General features: G+C 40.6%; 1 pseudogene; it reads left to right on the top strand.

Annotated features, from left to right (window-relative positions):
• The first annotated feature begins 601 nt into the window (after positions 1-601).
• LOC111969346 (basic helix-loop-helix ARNT-like protein 1) overlaps positions 602-21,212 on the top strand; it is a 36,579-nt pseudogene continuing 15,968 nt past the window's right edge.

Raw genomic sequence — 21,212 nt, 5'->3', positions numbered from 1 at the left:
TGTAACAATATTGATTAACAATGCTTTGGTGCACTGTAATTATGTTTTCCAAGAATACACAAACATATATCTGAATAATTACATACTCACAAGATTGTTACAGAGTAGTATATCAAGTTATTCATAAAGTAATAGAACAGTACTGATTAGGTAAATACTGTGACTATTTCTAATAAAATGTCAAAGACATACTGTTTGTGTTAATTGTTTGCTATGCGGTTATCCTACATGCCACACTGAATGATTTATCTTCCTGAGATAAATAGGCTACACGTCTATGCATTGCAACACACATTATTGACTTGGTCCATTACAAGAGTTCCACAGAGGAGTCCAGCACAAATATTGGAGTTTACTGCCCACATGTGTTGTGATACAATATATATTCCTGCTGACCGTATTCTATTTTGCCATTGGCTGAATCGTTGCGTTATTCTGTAGCTTCCTTTGATGCTTCATGTAATTTCATTGGATATAGCCTATATTGTCTTCCCCATGTTCATTGGTCCATAAATACACCGAGTTATTCTATTTGCTAGAAGCTCAATGCCTTGATCTCGAAAGCACCCAATTGGTTCATAAACTGGGTTAGTGGTGCAACGATCATCACAGGAGGAAGAAAGTAGGTCAGTGTATTCCTCCTGCCTATTGTCGTTCCAATCCGCCTCAGTACACATGGGCTGCCTTTCCACACGTAAGTCACATACTTTGTTATATCTTATGCAAAAGGACTATATCATGTTTCCTTTATTCAACATTGTGAATTTGGTATACTGTGTGCATTTCTTTACTCGTATTGTGGTTTCAATTGGCTGTCTAAAGCCATTCCCGAGGAGGTGCAGTCATCGGTTTACAGTGTAACTTTTAAAGGCACACAGTGTCATGTAATGCCGGGAAAAAATGCGATTTGTAAGTGTCTAACCTAATTTAAACATCTGGAATGACCGTATGTAATTTTATTTGATTGGGAGGCTATTTTTGTCTGTTTGTACATTGCGTGATTTGCCTGAACTTCCCTACCACGGCTCGGATTAAACGAGGTCATAGCTGTGTTGCATAAAACAACTAGTGACGGGCGGTTGATTACCTGTTACAATCATTTGCCTTTTATAGGCCTATATAGTCATCCTTTAAWTAACAGCACTCAATGTTTCTCCTCTATATGAGCAATGCAAGGCGGCTGATATTGATACACTGTAATGAAAACATACTGCACTGGATTCTGTTCTGTTTCAGAATATATCAAATCAATGTGACAGTCACTGACAGATTTCTTGCCGTTTGTAACCGATTATGTTTCATTATTTACCGTCGTCATTATTTACCCGCCTTCCATTGCTCGACACATCCTAGTACAGAATAGTCTAATAACAGCCATGTATTTCTTCCAAGCTCCAATGTTAGTGAAAACAGATACTATTTTGTTATAATTTGAGCAAATCCCTCTGCTCATAAAAGTACACCATTAATTGCAGACTGCTGTAAAAAAACGGTAAAAAATCTATATATGTGAAAGTTATACGTTGGGCAAGCTATTTATAAAAAGAGTCTCAATATACTGTCTATTCCTGACTAATAAATGGCTACAGTACACCATGTCCAGGGAATGCACATTCCAATGCTCACTTTTAGAAGGACATTACTCTTCATGCTATTCTTAAAATATGAAACAGCTATTCCTGAAAAAGTCAACAAGTGCATCAGTAATGTGACAGTAATAACATAGATGATGCTACATGGTTTTAATTTGACATAATATGCCATGAAGGTAAATAGAGGTCATTGGGGTCAGAGAAAATTAAATTGTGATTGCGTTGTCTTTACTAACTCCTTGATGGACAGTAGTAGGCTATAAGACAGGTCTTGTTTTTGTTTTATGAAATATTTACCTGTCAGTACTGCATATTAACACAGGAAAGTGGATTCTATTGGCTACTTCATCAAATGTTGGTAATCATCCTTTACTTTAGCAAGTTGCAACATGTTGCATTATGTGTGGCACTTGGTTGTTTCCACTGGAGCTGTGCAACTCGCAGTAGCTTTTATGTTGGGTACCCAAAATGACACACTCCTTGATTTTTCACTTCTATTCTGAAGTCTCTCAGTCTTTCTTTCTTCATGTTGCCCTCATCCCAATAGCCAATTTTAGGTTTCAAGGGAGGGATTGAACAGCAAACAAGGCATCATATTTGAACACACTCCTACAGTGTATATGACCATAACCTGACCATATCTGCCTGCCCTGCCAGTATGATGCTCCTCTCAGTGTTTTCACTGAGCTTTCTCTGAGCCTACAGTAGCTCTCAAAGAACATGCAAAGAAATTCAAGCTGCTTTTTGTCAGTCCGGAATATTGTAAAACATGCTTGAAGCCAACAGCAAATTTGCAGAAAGAGCAGGATATGCCGAGGGAGAAGAAAGGAGAAATCTGACCTTCAATTTCTATACAATGGAGTCTAAAGACCTTGTTTGATGTGGATTACTTGAGGTCAAGTTTCCTCAACTGGTGGCCCGCAGGGGTTTTTATTTGGCCCCCCCCAAGTTTTCTGAGCATAAAAACATTTCTCCTTTCTTCTCCCTCTGCATATCCTGCACTTTCTGCAAATTTGCTGTTGAGCCACCCTGCCTTGATGACAGCTTTGCACACTCTTGGCATTATCTCAACCGTCTTCATGAGATAGTCACCTGGAATGCATTCAATTAACAGGTGTGCCTTGTTAAAAGTGAATTTGTGGAATTTCTTTCCTTCTTAATGCGTTTGAGCCAATCAGTTGTGTTGTGACAAGGTAGGGTTGGTATACAGAAGATAGCCCTATTTGGTAAAAGACCAAGTCCATATTATGGCAAGAACAGCTCAAATAAGCAAAGAGAAATGACAGTCCATCATTACTTTAAGACATGAAGGTCAGTCAATCCGGAAAATTTCAAGAACATTGAAAGTTTCTTCAAGTGCAGTCGCAAAAACCATCAAGCTCTATGATGAAACTGGCTCTCATGAGGACCGCCACAGGAAAAAGGAAGACCCAGAGTTACCTCTGCTGCAAAGGATAAGTTCATTAGTTAACTGCATCTCAGATTGCAGCCCAAATAAATGCTTCACAGAGTTCAAGTACCAGACACATCTCAACTTCAACTTTTCAGAACAAAATGGCCTTCAAGGTCAAATTGCTACAAAGAAACCACTACTAAAGGACACCAATAATAAGAAGAGACTTGCTCACCATATGTATGAACTCCTTCAAGACTGTTGGAAAAGCATTCCTCATGAAGCTGGTTGAGAGAATGCAAAGAGTGTGCAAAGCCGTAATCAAGGCAAAGGGTGGCTACTTTGAAGAATCTAAATATAAAATATAATTTGATTTGTTTAGCACTTTTTTGGTTACTACAGTTGAAGTCGGAAGTTTACATACACTTAGGTTGGAGTCATTAAATTTGTTTTTTAACCACTCCACAAATTTCTTGTTTAAGTAACTATAGTTTTGGCAAGTCGGTTAGGGCATCTACTTTGTGCATGACACAGGTCATTTTTCCAACAATTGTTTACAGACAGATTCTTTCACTTGTAATTCACAGTATCACAATTCCTGTGGGTCAGAAGTTTACATACACTAAGTTGACTGTGCCTTTAAGCCTTTGAACAGCTTGGAGAATTCCAGAAAATGATGTCATGGCTTTAGAAGCTTCTGATAGGCTAATTGACATCATTTTTTGTCAATTGGAGGTGTACCTGTGGATGTATTTCAAGGCCTATTTTCAAACTCAGTGTCTCTTTGCTTGACATCATGGGAAAATCAAAAGAAATCAACCAAGACCTCAGAAATAAAATTGTAGACCTCCACAAGTTTGGTTCATCCTTGGGAGCAATTTCCAAATACCTGAAGGTACCACGTTCATCTGTACAAACAATAGTACGCAAGTATAAACACCATGGGACCACTCAGCCGCCATACCGCTCAGGAAGGAGGCACGTTCTGTCTCCTAGAGATGAATGTACTTTGGTGCGAAAAGTGCAAATCAATCCCAGAACAACAGCAAAGGACCTTGTGAAGATGCTGGAGGAAACAGGTTCAAAGTATCTATATTCACAGTAAAACGAGACCTATATCGACAACCTGAATAGCCGCTCAGCAAGGAAGAAGCCACTGCTCCAAAACCGCCATAAAAAAGCCAGACTACGGTTTGCAACTGCACATGGGGACAACGATCATACTTTTTGGAGAAATGTCCTCTGGTCTGATGAAACAAAATAGTGAACTATTTGGCAATAATGACCATCGTTATGTTTGGAGGAAAAAGGGGATCCTTGCAAGCCGAAGAACACCATCCCAACCGTGAAGAACGGGGGTGGCAGCATCATGTTGTGGGTGCTTTGCACCAGGAGGGACTGGTGCATTTCACAAAATAGATGGCATCATGAGGGAGGAAAATTGTGTGGATACAGTGGGGCAAAAAAGTATTTAGTCAGCCACCAATTGTGCAAGTTCTCCCACTTAAAAAGATGAGAGAGGCCTGTAATTTTCATCATAGGTACACTTCAACTATGACAGACAAAATGAGAAAAAAATCCAGAAAATCACATTGTAGGATTTTTTATGAATTTATTTGCAAATTATGGTGGAAAATAAGTATTTGGTCACCTACAAACAAGCAAGATTTCTGGCTCTCACAGACCTGTAACTTCTTCTTTAAGAGGCTCCTCTGTCCTCCACTCGTTACCTGTATTAATGGCACTGTTTGAACTGTTTATCAGTATAAAAGACACCTGTCCACAACCTAAACAGTCACACTCCAAACTCCACTATGCGCCAGACCAAAGAGCTGTCAAAGGACACCAAACAAAATTGTAGACCTGCACCAGGCTGGGAAGACTGAATCTGCAATAGGTAAGCAGCTTGGTTTGAAGAAATCAACTGTGGGAGCAATTATTAGGAAATGGAAGACATACAAGACCACTGATTTCTCCTCGATCTGGGGCTCCACGCAAGATCTCACCCCGTGGGGTCAAAATGATCACAAGAACGGTGAGCAAAAATCCCAGAACCACACGGGGGACCTAGTGAATGACCTGCAGAGAGCTGGGACCAAAGTAACAAAGCTTACCATCAGTAACACACTACGCCGCCAGGGACTCACATCCTGCAGTGCCAGACGTGTCCCCCTGCTTAAGCCAGTACATGTCCAGGCCCGTCTGAAGTTTGCTAGAGAGCATTTGGATGATCCGGAAGAAGATTGGGAGAATGTCATATGGTCAGATGAAACCAAAATATAACTTTTTGGTAAAAACTCAACTCGTCGTGTTTGGAGGACAAAGAATGCTGAGTTGCATCCAAAGAACACCATACCTACTGTGAAGCATGGGGGTGGAAACATCATGCTTTGGGGCTGTTTTTCTGCAAAGGGACCAGGACGACTGATCCGTATAAAGGAAAGAATGAATGGGGCCATGTATCGTGAGATTTTGAGTGAAAACCTCCTTCCATCAGCAAGGGCATTGAGATGAAACGTGGCTGGGTCTTTCAGCATGACAATGATCCAAAACACACCGCCCGGGCAACAAAGGAGTGGCTTCGTAAGAAGCATTTCAAGGTCCTGGAGTGGCCTAGCCAGTCTCCAGATCTCAACCCCATAGAAAATCTTTGGAGGGAGTTGAAAGTCTGTGTTGCCCAGCAACAGCCCCAAAACATCACTGCTCTAGAGGAGATCTGCATGGAGGAATGGGCCAATAACCAGAACAGTGTGTGAAAACCTTGTGAAGACTTACAGAAAACGTTTGACCTCTGTCATTGCCAACAAAGGGTATATAACAAAGTATTAAGATAAACTTTTGTTATTGACCAAATACTTATTTTCCACCATAATTTGCAAATAAATTCATAAAAAATCCTACAATGTGATTTTCTGGATTTCTTTTTTTCATTTTGTCTGTCATAGTTGAAGTGTACCTATGATGAAAATTACAGGCCTCTTTCATCTTTTTAAGTGGGAGAACTTGCACAATTGGTGGCTGACCAAATACTTTTTTGCCCCACTGTATATTGAAGCAACATATCAAGACATCTGTATGGAAGTTAAAGCTTGGTTGCAAATAGGTCTTCCAAATGGACAATTTTTATTTAACTAGGCAAGTCAGTTAAGAACAAAGTCTTATTATCAATGATGGCCTAGGAACAGTGACACGTTTGACCCAATAACCCGACACGTTTGACCCAAGTTAAACAATTTCCAGGCAATGCTATCAAATACTAATTGAGTGTATGTAAACTTCTTACCCACTGGGAATGTGATGAAAGAAAAAGATGCTGAAATAAATAATTCTCTACTATTATTCTGACATTTCACATTCTTAAAATAAAGTGGTGATCCTAACTGACCTAAGACAGGGAATTTTTACTAGGATTAAATGTCAGGAATTGTGAAAAACTGAGTTTAAATGTATTTGGCTAAGGTGTATGTACATGATTCCATATGTGTTATTTCATAGTTTTGATGTCTTCACTATTATTCTACAATAGAGAAAATAGTACAAATAAAGAAAAACCCTTGAATGAGTAAGTGTGTCCAAACCTTTGACTGGTACTGTATATATATATATATATATATATATATATATATATATATATATGTGTATTTATTTATATATGTGTGTATTTATGAACTCAGCCCAAAAAGAAATGTCCTCTCACTGCCAACTGCGTTTATTTTCAGCAAGCTTAACATGTGTAAATATTTGTATGAACATAACACGGAACCCAAACCGCCATCGTACGCCATCGTGCATACATTTTGTTCCCCCACACCAAACGCGATCACGACACGCAAGTTAAAATTTCAAAAGAAATTATATTATATTCATTTGGGGACAGGCATTAGCTAGTTAGCTTACACTTGCTAGCTAATTTGTCGTATTTAGCTAGCTTGCTGTTGCTAGCTAATTTGTCCTGGGATATAAACATTGAGTTGTTATTTTACCTGAAATGCACAAGGTCCTCTACTCTGCAAATTAATCCACACATAAAACGGTCAACCGAATCGTTTCTAGTCATCTCTCTTCCTTCCAGGCTTTTTCTTCTCTTGACTTTATATTGCGATTGGCAACTTTCATAAATTAGGTGCATTACCGCCACTGATCTCGTTCGTCTTTCAGTTACCCACGTGGGTATAACCAATGAGGAGATGGCACGTGGGTACCTGCTTCTATAAACCAATGAGGAGATGGGAGAAGCAGGACTTGAAGCACGATCTGTGTCACAATTAGACTGACTTCTCTTTTAGCCCTTGGTAATGCAGACGCTCGTTGGCGCGCGCGAGCAGTGTGGGTGCAATAATTTAATAATATAGATTTCTACATTTATTTTGCAACGCTCGCGCACGCGACGCGAGCAGTGTAGTCAGCCTGTAACAAGATTCAACAACTGAGACATAAACTGAACAAGTTCCACAGACATGTGACTAACATAAATGAAATAATGTGTCCCTGATCAAAGGGTGGGGGGGTCAAAATCAAACGTAACAGTCAGTATTTGGTGTGGCCACCAGCTGCATTAAGTACTGCAGTGCATCTCCTCATGGACTGCACCAGATTTGCCAGTTATTGCTGTGAGATGTTACCCCACTATTCCACCAAGGTACCTGCAAGTTCCCAGACATTTCTGGGGGAATTGCCCTAGCCCTCAACCTCCGAGGTCCCAGACGTGACATTCCTGTCTTGCAGGAAATCACGCACAGAACGAGCAGTATGGCTGGTGGCATTGTCATGCTGGAGGGTCATGTCAGGATGAGCCTGCAGGAAGGGTACCACATGAGGGAGGAAGATGTCTTCCCTGTAACGCACAGCATTGAGATTGCCTGCAATGACAACAAGCTCAGTCCGATGATGCTGTGACACACCGCCCCAGACCATGACGGACCCTCCACCTCCAAATCGATCCCGCTCTAGAGTACAGGCCTCGGTGTAATGCTCATTCCTTCTGTGATAAACGCAAATCCGACCATCTCCCCCGGTGAGACAAATCCGCGACTCGTCAGTGAAGAACACTTTTTGCCAGTTCTGTCTGGTCCAGCGACGGTGGGTTTGTGCCCATAGGCGACGTTGTTGCCGGTGATGTCTGGTGAGGACCTGCCTTACAACAGGCCTACAAGCCCTCAGTCCAGCCTCTCTCAGGCTATTGCGGACAGTCTGAGCACTGATGGAGGGATTGTGTGTTCCTGGTGTAACTCGGGCTGTTGTTGTTGCCATCCTGTACCTGTCCCGCAGGTGTTCGGATGTACCGATCCTGTGCAGGTGTTGTTACATGTGGTCTGCCACTGCGAGGACGATCAGCTGTCCGTCCTGTCTCCCTGTAGCGCTGTCTTAGGCGTCTCAGAGTACGGACAAAGCAATTTATTGCCGTGGCCACATCTGCAGTCCTCATGCCTCCTTGCAGCATGCCTAAGGCACATTCACGCAGATGAGCAGGGACCCTGGGCATCTTTCTTTCTGTGTTTTTCAGAGTCATTAGAAAGGCCTCTTTAGTGTCCTAAGTTTTCATAACTGTGACCTTAATTGTCTACCGTCTGTAAGCTGTTAGTGTCTTAACGGCCATTCCACAGGTGCATGTTCATTAATTGTTTATGGTTCATTGAACAAGCATGGGAAACAGTGTTTAAACCCTACAATGAAGATCTGTGAAGTTATTTGGATTTTTACAAATTATCTTTGAAAGACAGGGTCCTGAAAAAGGGACGTTTCTTTTTTTGCTGAGTTTATATATATATATATATTTACAATATTCATTGCATGCTGTAAAACTACAAGGAAACCATCTCCAAGTGATTTGAATTTAGGAAATCTGTTCCCAAGTATTCCCATGCATAATAGAGAGAGACATGTGATCATATACAAATGTAAGCAGTTTGATACGATTATGTTTAAGTCAAATATTATATCTGTTTGGGCTACTTGCAGTGAGATTTGCATTCTACAAATTATTTGTAGCCTAATTATGCCCCCCGACCAGATGCTCAAGAAAAAATCAGCCCGCGCTGAAACTATTTGATGATCCCTGCTTTAGGTGTTAGAGGAAGGTTCATGTCACTTCACCCACCTAACCCAATGATTTGAAGCAATAGATTTTCTCAACCAATAATAGAGTAATAATACAGTAATAATAATTCACAAAGTCAAAGGATGACACAAGTGTAGTAGGCTAGGTAGAGCTATAGCTGCCACCTAAGCCAAGAGCTGACCGGTCAGAAATTTAGTTTTTTGTTACAGTATTGTGAACGGTTGTCCAGCTGTCTCCTTTGCCCTTTCCCTGAGGCACGCACAATGCTCGTTAATCTCTGTTGCTGATTTTTTAGACACAAAATGGTCTCATTCCCTTTGAGTTGTGCAGGTGTTTTGTCCATTCTGCTGACATGCTTAATATTTCCCTCTGGAGGTGTTTATGAGAGTAGCTGAGTGCAGCTACAGGTGTAAACATTCCAAATCAAAAGAAGGCATTGCTGTTGTCCATATACTCCAATGATGATATGAGCAGGAAGGTTAAAAGTCGAAACAGAAAGTTGTTCTGTTTATGGTGCGGATAAGTGTGCATGTGTCTCACTGACCTATAAATAAGGGGTGTGTGTGTGGAGCCATAAGAGCACATGCTAAAATGATTGAGAAGTGGTCTCTTTTGTATACATCTCCCCATAGAGCCATGATAGTCTGGGAAACATAAACATATGCCTATCTGTTCTGTTCCTAATTACAGGAATCACATCAGTGACTGGGCTGTCTGTTGTCCTGTCTCTTATACACATCTAGATGTGTATAAGAGACAGCATTACAGGAGCCAAGCCTGAGCTTTCCAGGACGGCACACAACAGAAGGGAATTACAGACAGCCTTACAGCGCTATGATGATGCTGCTGAGTGCACAGGACACTCTGTTTCATCTGAACGCTGTCTCTTATACACATCTAGATGTGTATAAGAGACAGGTCTTACATAGCGAACATAGGCCATGTCATTACAGGAGCCAAGCCTGAGCTTTCCAGGACGGCACACAACAGAAGGGAATTACAGACAGCCTTACAGCGCTATGACTGTCTCTTATACACATCTAGATGTGTATAAGAGACAGCTCTTTCCTCTCCAGGTACTGTGCTGGTCGATGCATCTGTGAGAAAAAGCCCAGCTCTGACATAAGGAGGCCAGTCCACTTCCTGCACCACTCATTCAGGTATTTGGACGCACATGGTTCTGTGTGATTTCATAAGAATTGACAGCCGCTCTGAAATGAGTTCACGACCTTCGTTTGAAGTGAATCACCAATGACATTTGTGACGCACAGCTTCTTGCTGTTTCACTTCAAAATGGCCACATGAGCAGTTGGCAGGGAGAACAGTTAGGGATGAAGTAAGTTATGAGCACAGTCAGTCAGTCATACATAAGCACAGTCATGCGTGAGGGTGGTTTTCTCACAGCTATCTGTGTTTCATCAATATTGTTTACTTGCATCTTATTAACTTGAACTGGAGTCTTATTTCTGCTTTTTTTTTTAACATGTCTTCTAACCATCTATTCCACCAAAGCTTTAACATCCCCTGTCTATCTTTCTAGCCTGGCTCTTAGAATGCTCTGTTCTGAGTAAAGGAGCCTACTGAGAAACGGACAGCTTGACTTACATAGCGAACATAGGCCATGTCATTACAGGAGCCAAGCCTGAGCTTTCCAGGACGGCACACAACAGAAGGGAATTACAGACAGCCTTACAGCGCTATGATGATGCTGCTGAGTGCACAGGACACTCTGTTTCATCTGAACGTGACAGAACGATGAGATCACGCCAGGGGAGTGGCGTAAATAGGAACCCAACAGTGACATAGCATTAAGAACATTATGAAAGGGAGAAGTTCTTGCACGGCAGACAGTATCATAGTGCTGTGTAAGCTAACCATGTGTATCCAGCTGTTCACCCTGACCCTGTTACTGCTTCCTGGTTCTGCTTCTTCCCTGCTTCTCCTCATCTGATCAAGGTTTTTGTTTCCGCACAGCTTAAATATAAACCTTTTTGACACTTAGATACCATAGAGGTCATGTGCATTAAAACATTAGAAATGATCAGAATCCACCTTAGTGATCTTCTAGTGTTGTAACATGGATGGTGTTGAGTGTTACTGAATATGTGAATGCCATGGGGATGGTAAAATGATACTAAAGAATTTTCATTAGACTGATGAGCAGTGGAGTGGTGGTGTGAGGAGAGGAGTGACCTGTATGCTATCAGTGGGTTATGTGTAGTGGAAAAGGTTCCCTAATTGGCAAGCATTTAAGAAGTTCCTGCACCACTGTATCCGGGCAACCAGAGATTTGTCACAACTAGCTAAGCTGACCTTAAAGCAGGTTTTCCTTTTTCTACTTTTTTAGTCAGTACGAGTGAGAGATTTTGTGTTTGAGTATACACTGAGCATACCAAACATTATGAACACCTTCCTAATATTGAGTTGCACCTCCTTTCACCCTCAGAACAGCCTCAGTTTGTTAGGGCATGGACTCTACAAGGTGTCGACAGCGTTCCACCGGGATGCTGGCCTGTGTTGACTCCATCTACTGGCAACTACTACCATACCCCACTTACATTTTCTGTCTTGACCATTCACCCTCTGAATGGCACACATACACAATCCATGTCTCAATTGTCTCAAGGCTTAAAAATCATTCTTTAACCTGTCTCCTCCCCTTCATCTACACTGATTTGAAGTGGAATTAACAAGTGACAATCAATCATAGCTTTCACCTGGATTCACCTGGTAAGTTAATGTCATGGAAAGAGCAGGTGTTCTTAATGTTTTGTAATCTCAGTGTAGGTGTTTTAGCCTTCCTTTGGCTTAGGTGACAAAATGAACATTTACAAAAAGGCTTATTCTCAGGAGTACTGTTTTGTTCAGCTTACAAAAAACATGTAAAAAAAACCATTGATGATGAATGGTATAGCAAGTCCTCTTTGCCCGGTGGATTACATGGTCAGCTCGGATGTCTGTTGTGACATATACCAGAGTGAAGGGTCAGGTTGTAGTGTAGTTGTCTATGGTGACGGTGATAATAACAAAGTTCCTTGCTGCAGGCAAGAAATTATGGGGTGTAATTATGGTTTGGTTCGATGTAATCAAACTCTGAAACTGTCACATCATACGGATAGGGAAAAAGAGCTGTGGAAAAATAGGTCAGTGGAGAATCTAATTACAATGAAAAGACTTTCAGGCACAGTGGAGCAGAGCATTAGTTCTGGTCTGATTACAGGAGCAGGACAAGCCACGGTGACCTGAGGTAGCTGTGCTTTTTAAGGTATTTTTGTGCAACCTGGTCTGAGAGCATTTCGTATTATTCTGTATGTAAATCCGAGACACTCCATTTAGTATGAAATGTTAAGTTTCGTATGGTATGTATTCATTTGTGGATGTCCATCACTCATTCGTAGGATATGTTACGAATTACAATTTTGTATTATATTTTACAAATTTGCGAAACGTACAATATGTTACAAATTTGCAAAACATACAATATGTTACGAATTTGCAAAACGCATGATATGTTACATATTCTAGCAAGGTGGCTAACTTTAGCTAGGCTAGGGGTTAGGGTTAAAGTTAGGGTTACGTTTAGGAGTTAGGTTAGGGTTAGGGGAAGGGTTAGCTAACATACTAACTAGTTGCAAAGTAGCTAAACAGTAGTAAGTAGTTGAAAATTAGCTAATTAGCTAAAATTTACCATGATGACATTTGAACTCGCAGCCATTGGGTTGCTAGATGTTTGCGTTATACTTTTGTTTTCACCTTAAGTAACCATCTGTCTTATGTATCCATACCAAACGTAACATATCATACTAATTTGAGTGTCCCGGATTACATTTACTGTAAACCTGAAAGTGCTAGTAGCATTGTTAATAGGTTATTTACAAAGCCTAGGAAACATGCAATCTGTGAGGGTAGGGGTAGGTGATATGACCAAAATATCATATCACAGTATTATTATTATTATTTTTTTACAGTATGGCGGTATTTGATAGTATTTTATTGTTCTGAATAATAAAGGTTGAAAATAGGTTTTATAAGTAGTGGATGACCCTAGGATGGCAAAAAAAATTTTTAAAATTGGTTTAAATGGACTTTCTCATTTATCGAGGCAAATTGACGAGGATTACAATGTTTTGTAATTTGAGGACGTTGCGTGGGAAACTACCAGGAGCGCTAAGTGATGGGTTAGCAGAGGAGACTCATTTAATCTATCTAAGTGAGGTTAGGAAAAGGCCATATTAAATATTATAAAAGGCCATACTGGTTGGATTATATAAACAGTGATCAATGCAGATATGGGTTCTTTATGAAATGTAACCCCTCCTGACAATCTGTCTTCCTCTGTAACATTGGCATTGTTTTATCTGAATTAGCCTTTATATTAAGGACTAATCTCACTAAATTATGTCTCTGACTGACACCTAGGTTTATGTAACATATGCTGCATTATGTTATGAACACTATTCCAAAGCATCCGTTTTCAGTAATCCAAGGTTTTCGTTGATAACAAAATAAATTATAATTCTATCATTCTTCTTGTTCATTTTAGCTGGAGGTCCAGTGAATGATGCTTCTCAAAGATACTCTTGATTGTTGCCTAAGGGAGAGAGAGAGGCTTGAGCCTCTGCTATAGCTTTCACCTTATGTAAGACCATAGAGATATCAATCGGTCCTCTTACATCCCCTTTACTGAATGGGCCATCTATGGTATACATCAGCACCACGTTCAGGTTATACGGCAGCTGCTCAGGTTCAGAGGGCTTTGTTATATGATGCTGCTGTGGTTTCCTCATGCCTTGTATATAAAGAGGATGTCTGACTCTTCACTGACTTGCCTTTCAGATCTGGGTCACTGCTGGAAAGAAACTGAGTGAGATGTTTTGAGGATAACCGGCCTTATGAATATTTGTGGTGAGTGTCACACCATCTTTAAAACAACCACAGTTTATTTCACTTTTTGATAAATTGTCTTTGTCTAGGAATTGAGATTTGAATATCTTGTGTTCTTTCATAGAAGTCTCTTTCACGTCAACTGACCTTTTTGTTGTGTCTTATGGAGCATAATAAGTGCTGAAATCAGTGTGTTTTCTCTCTATAGATGATCTAATGGCAGACCAAAGAATGGACATTTCCTCCACGATGAACGAGTTCATGTCTCCCGGCTCCACTGATCTAATCAGCTCGATCGGCACACCCGGCATGGACTACACACGCAAGAGAAAAAGCAGCACCACAGACTACCAGTAAGCTTGACTTCAAAACTGCTTATATACTTTGTCCTACTTGGCACCTGAAGATAGTACATGTGCCAATCATCTTTATTATATTAATGTCACGTTAGTTCTGGTTTAGTGAGATCACATTTTTCTGTTTGTCATTTATGCCATTTTCTGACAGATGTGTATGTTTGCATGGCAGCTTTTTGATGAACTATATGGGAATATTTTCTTACTGTGTGTCAAAGGTTTCCACTTAAAGTTGACAAGATAACTACCTACCTAGAAATTAACAACCAATTAGGAACAAATGGTAGCATAACCTTGATTTAGATTAGATCAGAATAATCAGTATACTTAATTTGAATTGTAATATACAAACTTCCTTGCTTTCACAGAATTGATGGATTTTCTTTTGAGTAAGTATCAAATCAAATTATGAATGTTAAAGTACATTGTAGTAAAGGAACCAATCCCGTGTCTGATTAGTTGGCCCTGTGTGATCCTTGTTTGGTCAGGATTGGCCTCTTCTTTGATCAAACTATACAAACTGTTCTAGCGTTTACCCCTAGAAATAGAGGTTAGACACTAATGTATTCCTCATCCCTTAATTTAGGTCAATCAAAATGAATGCGCTATGGTGATCAGTACCCTGAGAGTGACTGGTCATGTACAGTATGGATCGCTGTGAATATGGGAGAGCCAGTCATGCTATAGTGTAGATTTGAATAGCTAGAATTAGGATAAACATCAAAGCACGAAGGGGTGCTGCAGTAACAATCTTGAAGCACCAAGACTGTATTACAGTTGTGTTAAAAAATGTATTTGCTGGTATTTAGTTTGATCAGGCCTTAATTTAATAGAGAGGGCACCCTGATTTGATGTATGATGTATAATGGATGATGGATGATACATTATATTGTTGTCTCTAGCTCATTCACTAAAGGCACATATTTGTTTTTACCTCACTTAGTGAGACTTAAGACAACAACTCTGTGTGAATACCTTTGGGTCAATTTTGTAGAGCCAATCATATTTGAAATAATCTATATTTGAGGCTATTGAATGCTATTATAGTATGGAGTTGACAAGTCTTGAAGTGGCACAGGATATGTGCCACCATTCTAGGGGTGGCAGGTAGCCTAGTGGTCAGAGTGTTGGGCCAGTAACCAAAAGGTTGATAGATCAAATCCCTAAGCTGACACAGTAAAAATCTGTTGTTCTGCCCCTGAACAAGGCAATTAACCCACTGTTCTTAGGCAGCCATTGTAAATAAGAATTTGTTCTTAACTGACTTGCCTAGTTCAATAAAAAATGTCATGGCTTAATTTCTTGTTTGTGAAAGGACAGTAAGGCTGAGTGGGATGACAGAGTAGGAGTTCAGCTGTGAACAATATCAGAGGCACAAGGTCTTTCGCCAGAATCCACACTAAGAAAGGTCTCAAAGAAACCAGGTTCCTAATTCTGTAGGAACATTTCTAATAACTATTCATATAGCTTCTACCAAAGATGGTAAGAAAATATTTGAATGGCTTGCATTAGTAATGTTGATGTTTCATGTCAAGTAAAGGCTCTCCATGTTTTTTTAATTATACAAATTTCAAACGACTTCTCACTTTAGTATTTTGCTTTATTCATAATTACATTGCATACTGTAACATCATTATTTAATATTTGTGGTAAAATAATTGTTTTACTATATTTCTTTGTACTAATGTTAATGCTTCTCCTCAAAGGGATAGCATGGACACAGACAATGATAGACTTGGTGATCATCAAGGCCGGATTAAAAATGCCAGGTAACCAAATGTTTCTATCTCCCGTAGGATGACATAAAAATCGATAGAATAAAAATCGTTGTGTTTATATTAGAGATTAGTCATGTTTCTGTAAATACGGGCAGACTATGGATGTGTTGATTTGTTTGTCTGTGTTAAATGCTCTTTGTATTGTTTGGATGGCAGGGAGGCCCACAGTCAGATTGAGAAGAGACGTAGGGACAAGATGAACAGCTTCATAGACGAGCTGGCCGCACTAGTGCCTACATGCAACGCTATGTCCCGTAAACTGGACAAACTAACAGTCCTGCGCATGGCTGTCCAGCACATGAAGACCTTAAGAGGTGAGACGAGAAGGATTTTAATAGGACTGCTGCCAGAACAGTACAGTGATGACAACCACCACCATGCAGCTGATCAATAAAGTACATCAGAGAAATACAAATTACATATTGATTCATTTGTCTTACATATTAGATTTTTCTGACTCACAGGTGCCGCTAACCCCTACACTGAAGCTAACTACAAACCAGCCTTCCTGTCGGACGACGAACTGAAGCACTTAATACTGAGGGTGGGTGTCCTTACTTCCATCACTGTATTGTGTCCTCAGAGTGCGTTTCACGATAAGTATGCATGTGTGACTCAGTATTTCTCTCTCTCGTCTCTCCCTCTCCACAGGCATCTGATGGCTTTCTGTTTGTTGTTGGCTGCGATCGAGGGAAGATACTGTTTGTTTCGGAGTCAGTCTACAAAATCCTAAACTATAGCCAAGTACGTCCTCTCCAATATGTTGCAGTTTTTTCCCCCATTAAATGGTGGTACTGTAGTCATTTTTACCCTCATACGCTACCCTGATGACATGAATATAACATTTATTCATTAGATTTAATGATTGTAGACCCCCTTTAACCTGGTATTACTTTACAGACGTTTACATTTTAGAGACATTTACTTTACAGATGTTTACATTTTAGTTGTTTAGCAGACACTCTAATCCAGAGTGATTTACAGTTAGTGCATTCATCTTAAGATAAGTAGCCAAGACAATTACATCTCAGTCAGTACATTCTTCCACAATAAAGTAGCTATCAGCAAAGTTGGTGCTAGTCGGAAAAAGTCAAGTACAAGTGTTAGTTCACGAAAGGCAAGGGTGTTAGTTATTTTGTATTTTTTATGGGCCTCATTTATGTAACGTGGTCTTATCTTATGGCATTCTCTCCCTCTCTGTGCAGAATGACCTGATTGGCCAGAGCCTGTTTGATTACCTGCATCCTAAAGACATTGCCAAAGTCAAGGAGCAGCTGTCCTCGTCGGACACGGCGCCACGGGAGCGCCTCATCGATTCCAAAAGTAATGCACCCTGGCCTCTAGTTACCAGCCTTTCTCTAAGTGCCCGGGGGGTGGAGAACAAGGAAAGCAGGAACACTGTGTGTCTGAGAGTAGAAGAGCAGACTGTAATCATCAGCCTGCTGTCCCCTACATAGCTAGCACAGTGACACTCAATGTATCCCCCTGTACTGTGTGTTCCTCATTATTTAAATGTACGAAGCTAAATGTAGGGTAGTGCTATTTTTACATCAAGACATGCTGGGTTTAGGGTAAATATAAACAGTCAAACCATTTATGTAAATTCAGCCAATTTAAATGTCAGTAGCAATATGTAGGGTAGTGCTATTTTTACATCAAGACACGCTGGGTTTAGGGTAAATATAAACAGTCAAACAATTTCTGTAAATTCAGATTTTTTTTTGTAATAGCAAAAAATGATGTATTGTAGATTTATTTGCCAGAGTAGGACTTGATACAGTATATATTTATAAAGGATCATGGGTGATACTGTTCCTGTCGTTGCAGCATAGGTTAAATGCTATTTTGTGTCTTGTCCTCAGCTGGCCTTCCAGTAAAGACAGACATCACCCCCGGCCCATCCAGACTTTGCTCTGGAGCCAGGCGATCCTTCTTCTGCAGGATGAAGTGCAATCGGCCCCTCATTAAAATGGAGGACAAGGACTTTCCTTCCACCTGCTCCAAGAAGAAAGGTACTTTAGCTTCCTGTTTTTTTCTTACATGACTTACTAAAGGGTGTTTTTTAATCTCCTGTGAATCATTTGAGTTAACAGTTCATTTGGTTTCGTACCAATATACTACTTACTCATTGATGTCAGTGATAGCTCCAGAGTAGAGCTAGTTGATGATGATCCAACCACTGTATCCGCAGCTGACCGTAAGAGCTTCTGCACAATACACAGTACTGGCTACCTGAAGAGCTGGCCACCCATCAAGATGGGTCTAGATGATGACAATGAACCAGACAACGAGGGCTGCAACCTCAGTTGCCTGGTGGCCATTGGGCAGCTGCATCCCCACATTGTCCCTCAGCCAATGAACAATGAGATCCGTGTCAAACCCACTGAGTATGTCTCACGCCATGCCATCGACGGGAAGTTTGTCTTTGTTGATCAGAGGTGAGAGATGTTTTATGGCATGCAAGCAGACATACAAACATGTAGCAAAGGATGTGCCAGTTGGCCCCTACACAGTGATGTCCTGACACCTGGCTGGACCTCGCGGGCAGTCCAGAGCCCGATTTACTGTAGAGTGACAGCTTATGTGTGAATGAGGTTTTTGTCAATGTCCAAATATAGCATCAGCAAAATGTTCCAGATGGAGGTGTAATGGAGGCCTAGAGGGCAGACAGGATTCAGTGTAGATATGTTGACAACAAATACTCCACTGCCCCCTGACAAAACAATCCCATAACCTCGCCACGTCACTAATACTGTTTGGTACACTGGGAATTTCTAGATAATGTCACAGGGTGCTATGTGATTGTCATAGGGCTGGGCAATATGGACAAAATATCATATCACAATATTATAATTTTTTTAAACCGTATTTGACGGTATTTTATGTTTTTGAATAATAAAAGTTCTAAATATGTTTTCTGAGTAATAACCCTATGGTGGCAACGCATAAATTATAAGTGATTTCAAATGGGCTTTATCCCTTTATACTGTTCAATCCAAACAAAAGTGATTTTCAGCATTTTCATCCATTTCTGCTTTCCTGCACTTATATTATAATTTCCACACTGTGCCACGCAGCATGATATTGGCAAAAAATATCTAAGCCTAGCTAATTGAACTGTTGGAATCATGGAAATATAAGGATTATTCTAATTCTATAGTTGGAATATAGTGGGCAGCACCTTGAATACATTGTTGTTTGACACGACAACACATTAATAAGCCAGTGAGGAATTATCGATAGGGTGAGAACCAAGGTTTTCATCACTGTTTCCAGGTGACTCTAATTAGGTGTTACATGACATGTTATCATGCTTCATGTAGCTAGCTAGCTAGCCAACATATTCTTTACCATCCCACTGCTACTGTTCTAGATGACTGTTGGGAATATACTAGTAGACAAGGCAGTGGTTTTGGTTGGGCATTTGGAAAGCTTGCTGATTAGTGGTTTGAGTTGAAGGTTGGCTCTTCTGTGGTGATAGGGGATGTTTCTACATGGTTTCTCCCAGATCCTGTTGTTGATCTAACCTTGGTAGAGAAAAGGAATGATTGGTCAGAAGTCAGAGATATAGGGAAACGGGTTCACAATTACATTGGTAGAAGTTTTTATGCATTTGTACTGCTTTTCACAGGTGGATCCAAGGACCCAGATAGTGGGCGCACAGGAGCAGGCATTTACGTTCCTGAAGTTGATGTGCAGATATGTAGAAGACTAAACTGTCAGTATACTCAGTTGAACAGTTGGGGATAGTAGTTACCCTCCAGTGGGTGGAGGACGTACAACCTGTCAGAATTATAGTATGCTCAGACTTCCTGTCTGTATATCATCTGGCAAATGTAATAGGAGTGACCTACTATTGGAGGTATTAATGTTATTATGGAGAATTGAGAGACTGGTTGTAGTAGTTCAATTCCGGTGTGGAAGGGAATGAAATTGTAGACCAGTTAGCCAAAAGAGTTGAAGAGAGGGAAAGATTGAAGTGTAAGGCCATTGAGGTTGGACGGGGTTTGGAAGGGATTTTGGGGATTCTACTATTAGAATTTAGTAGGGCCCTTTTTTATTTTCTCAGAAGTACTGAGTTAGGTAGGAGGATTTAGAAATGTGGAGCTAATGTTGTAAACCGTGATTGACCACACACTCCAGCATAGTAGGTGGCGGCATGCACCTTTAACGTTTGTTTGCGGACCGCTATTATATCATAGAAGCCAATATATTCATACTTTGCCTATTCCTCTCTGATAAGATACCGTTGCACAACATGCTTTTCTTGGCTTACACCGGCACAAGTACCAGGCAGTGTTAGGTAACTAGATACGTTTGCTCTGACTCTTAGTACATTTAGCTAGCTAGCCAGCTAACTAGCGATAAGCTTTAACGGCTAACACACATTATTTTAGCAACACCTTGCTAAGAAAAGACCAACTAGCAGACAGTAAGATACACAAACGAATAGAGTAATTATAGAACGCTTGTGGAAAGTAGCATGTCACCAACATTGTTGCATCCATCTGACCATGCGGCAAGAAAGTGCTTGTGACTCTATGGTCGAGCAACTGCTCTCTTGATTGACGGGGCAGGGCAGGGCAGGGCAGGGCAGGGCAGGGCAGGCGGTCAGGGCAGGGCAGGAGGCCAGGGCAGATGAACCGACCAACCGTTCTGGGCAATCAGGTGGGTCACGTGGGCAGGGCAGGCTTTTGTTTAATAGGTTAGCGGGGCTGCAAATGACTCAAGAAGAAACGGAGTAAACATAAAAACAGACATTACTACACCGCCAGAGTTGCGTATTACATTTAACAAACCAAACATTGAATACCGTTATAGAAGTTAAAGTAAAACTGAAACCGGTCCGTGATCAATCCGGTATATAGTCAAATACGGTATACCCCAGCCCTGATTGTCATGGCATTGATTATGATCAAAAGCATGAAAGCAGGGGGAGAATATTTATTTATTTGCATACAAAAAAGATGTTGGCTAGATTATCTTAAAAATGTCTTAAATACACTGGCCTGCTTTGAATAGCTCAGGACTTGTGGTAATAATTCTCTTTTGTTAGGGGCCACTGCCATTTTGGCTTATCTACCCCAAGAGTTGCTGGGTACATCGTTTTATGAATACTTTCATCAAGATGACATAGGGCACCTTGCGGTA

Source organism: Salvelinus sp. IW2-2015, linkage group LG10 (assembly GCF_002910315.2).
Source record: "Salvelinus sp. IW2-2015 linkage group LG10, ASM291031v2, whole genome shotgun sequence".
Classification (NCBI taxonomy): Eukaryota; Metazoa; Chordata; class Actinopteri; order Salmoniformes; family Salmonidae; genus Salvelinus; species Salvelinus sp. IW2-2015.
Note: the sequence above shows the minus strand (reverse complement) of the source record. Positions and strands in the feature narration are given on the sequence as shown.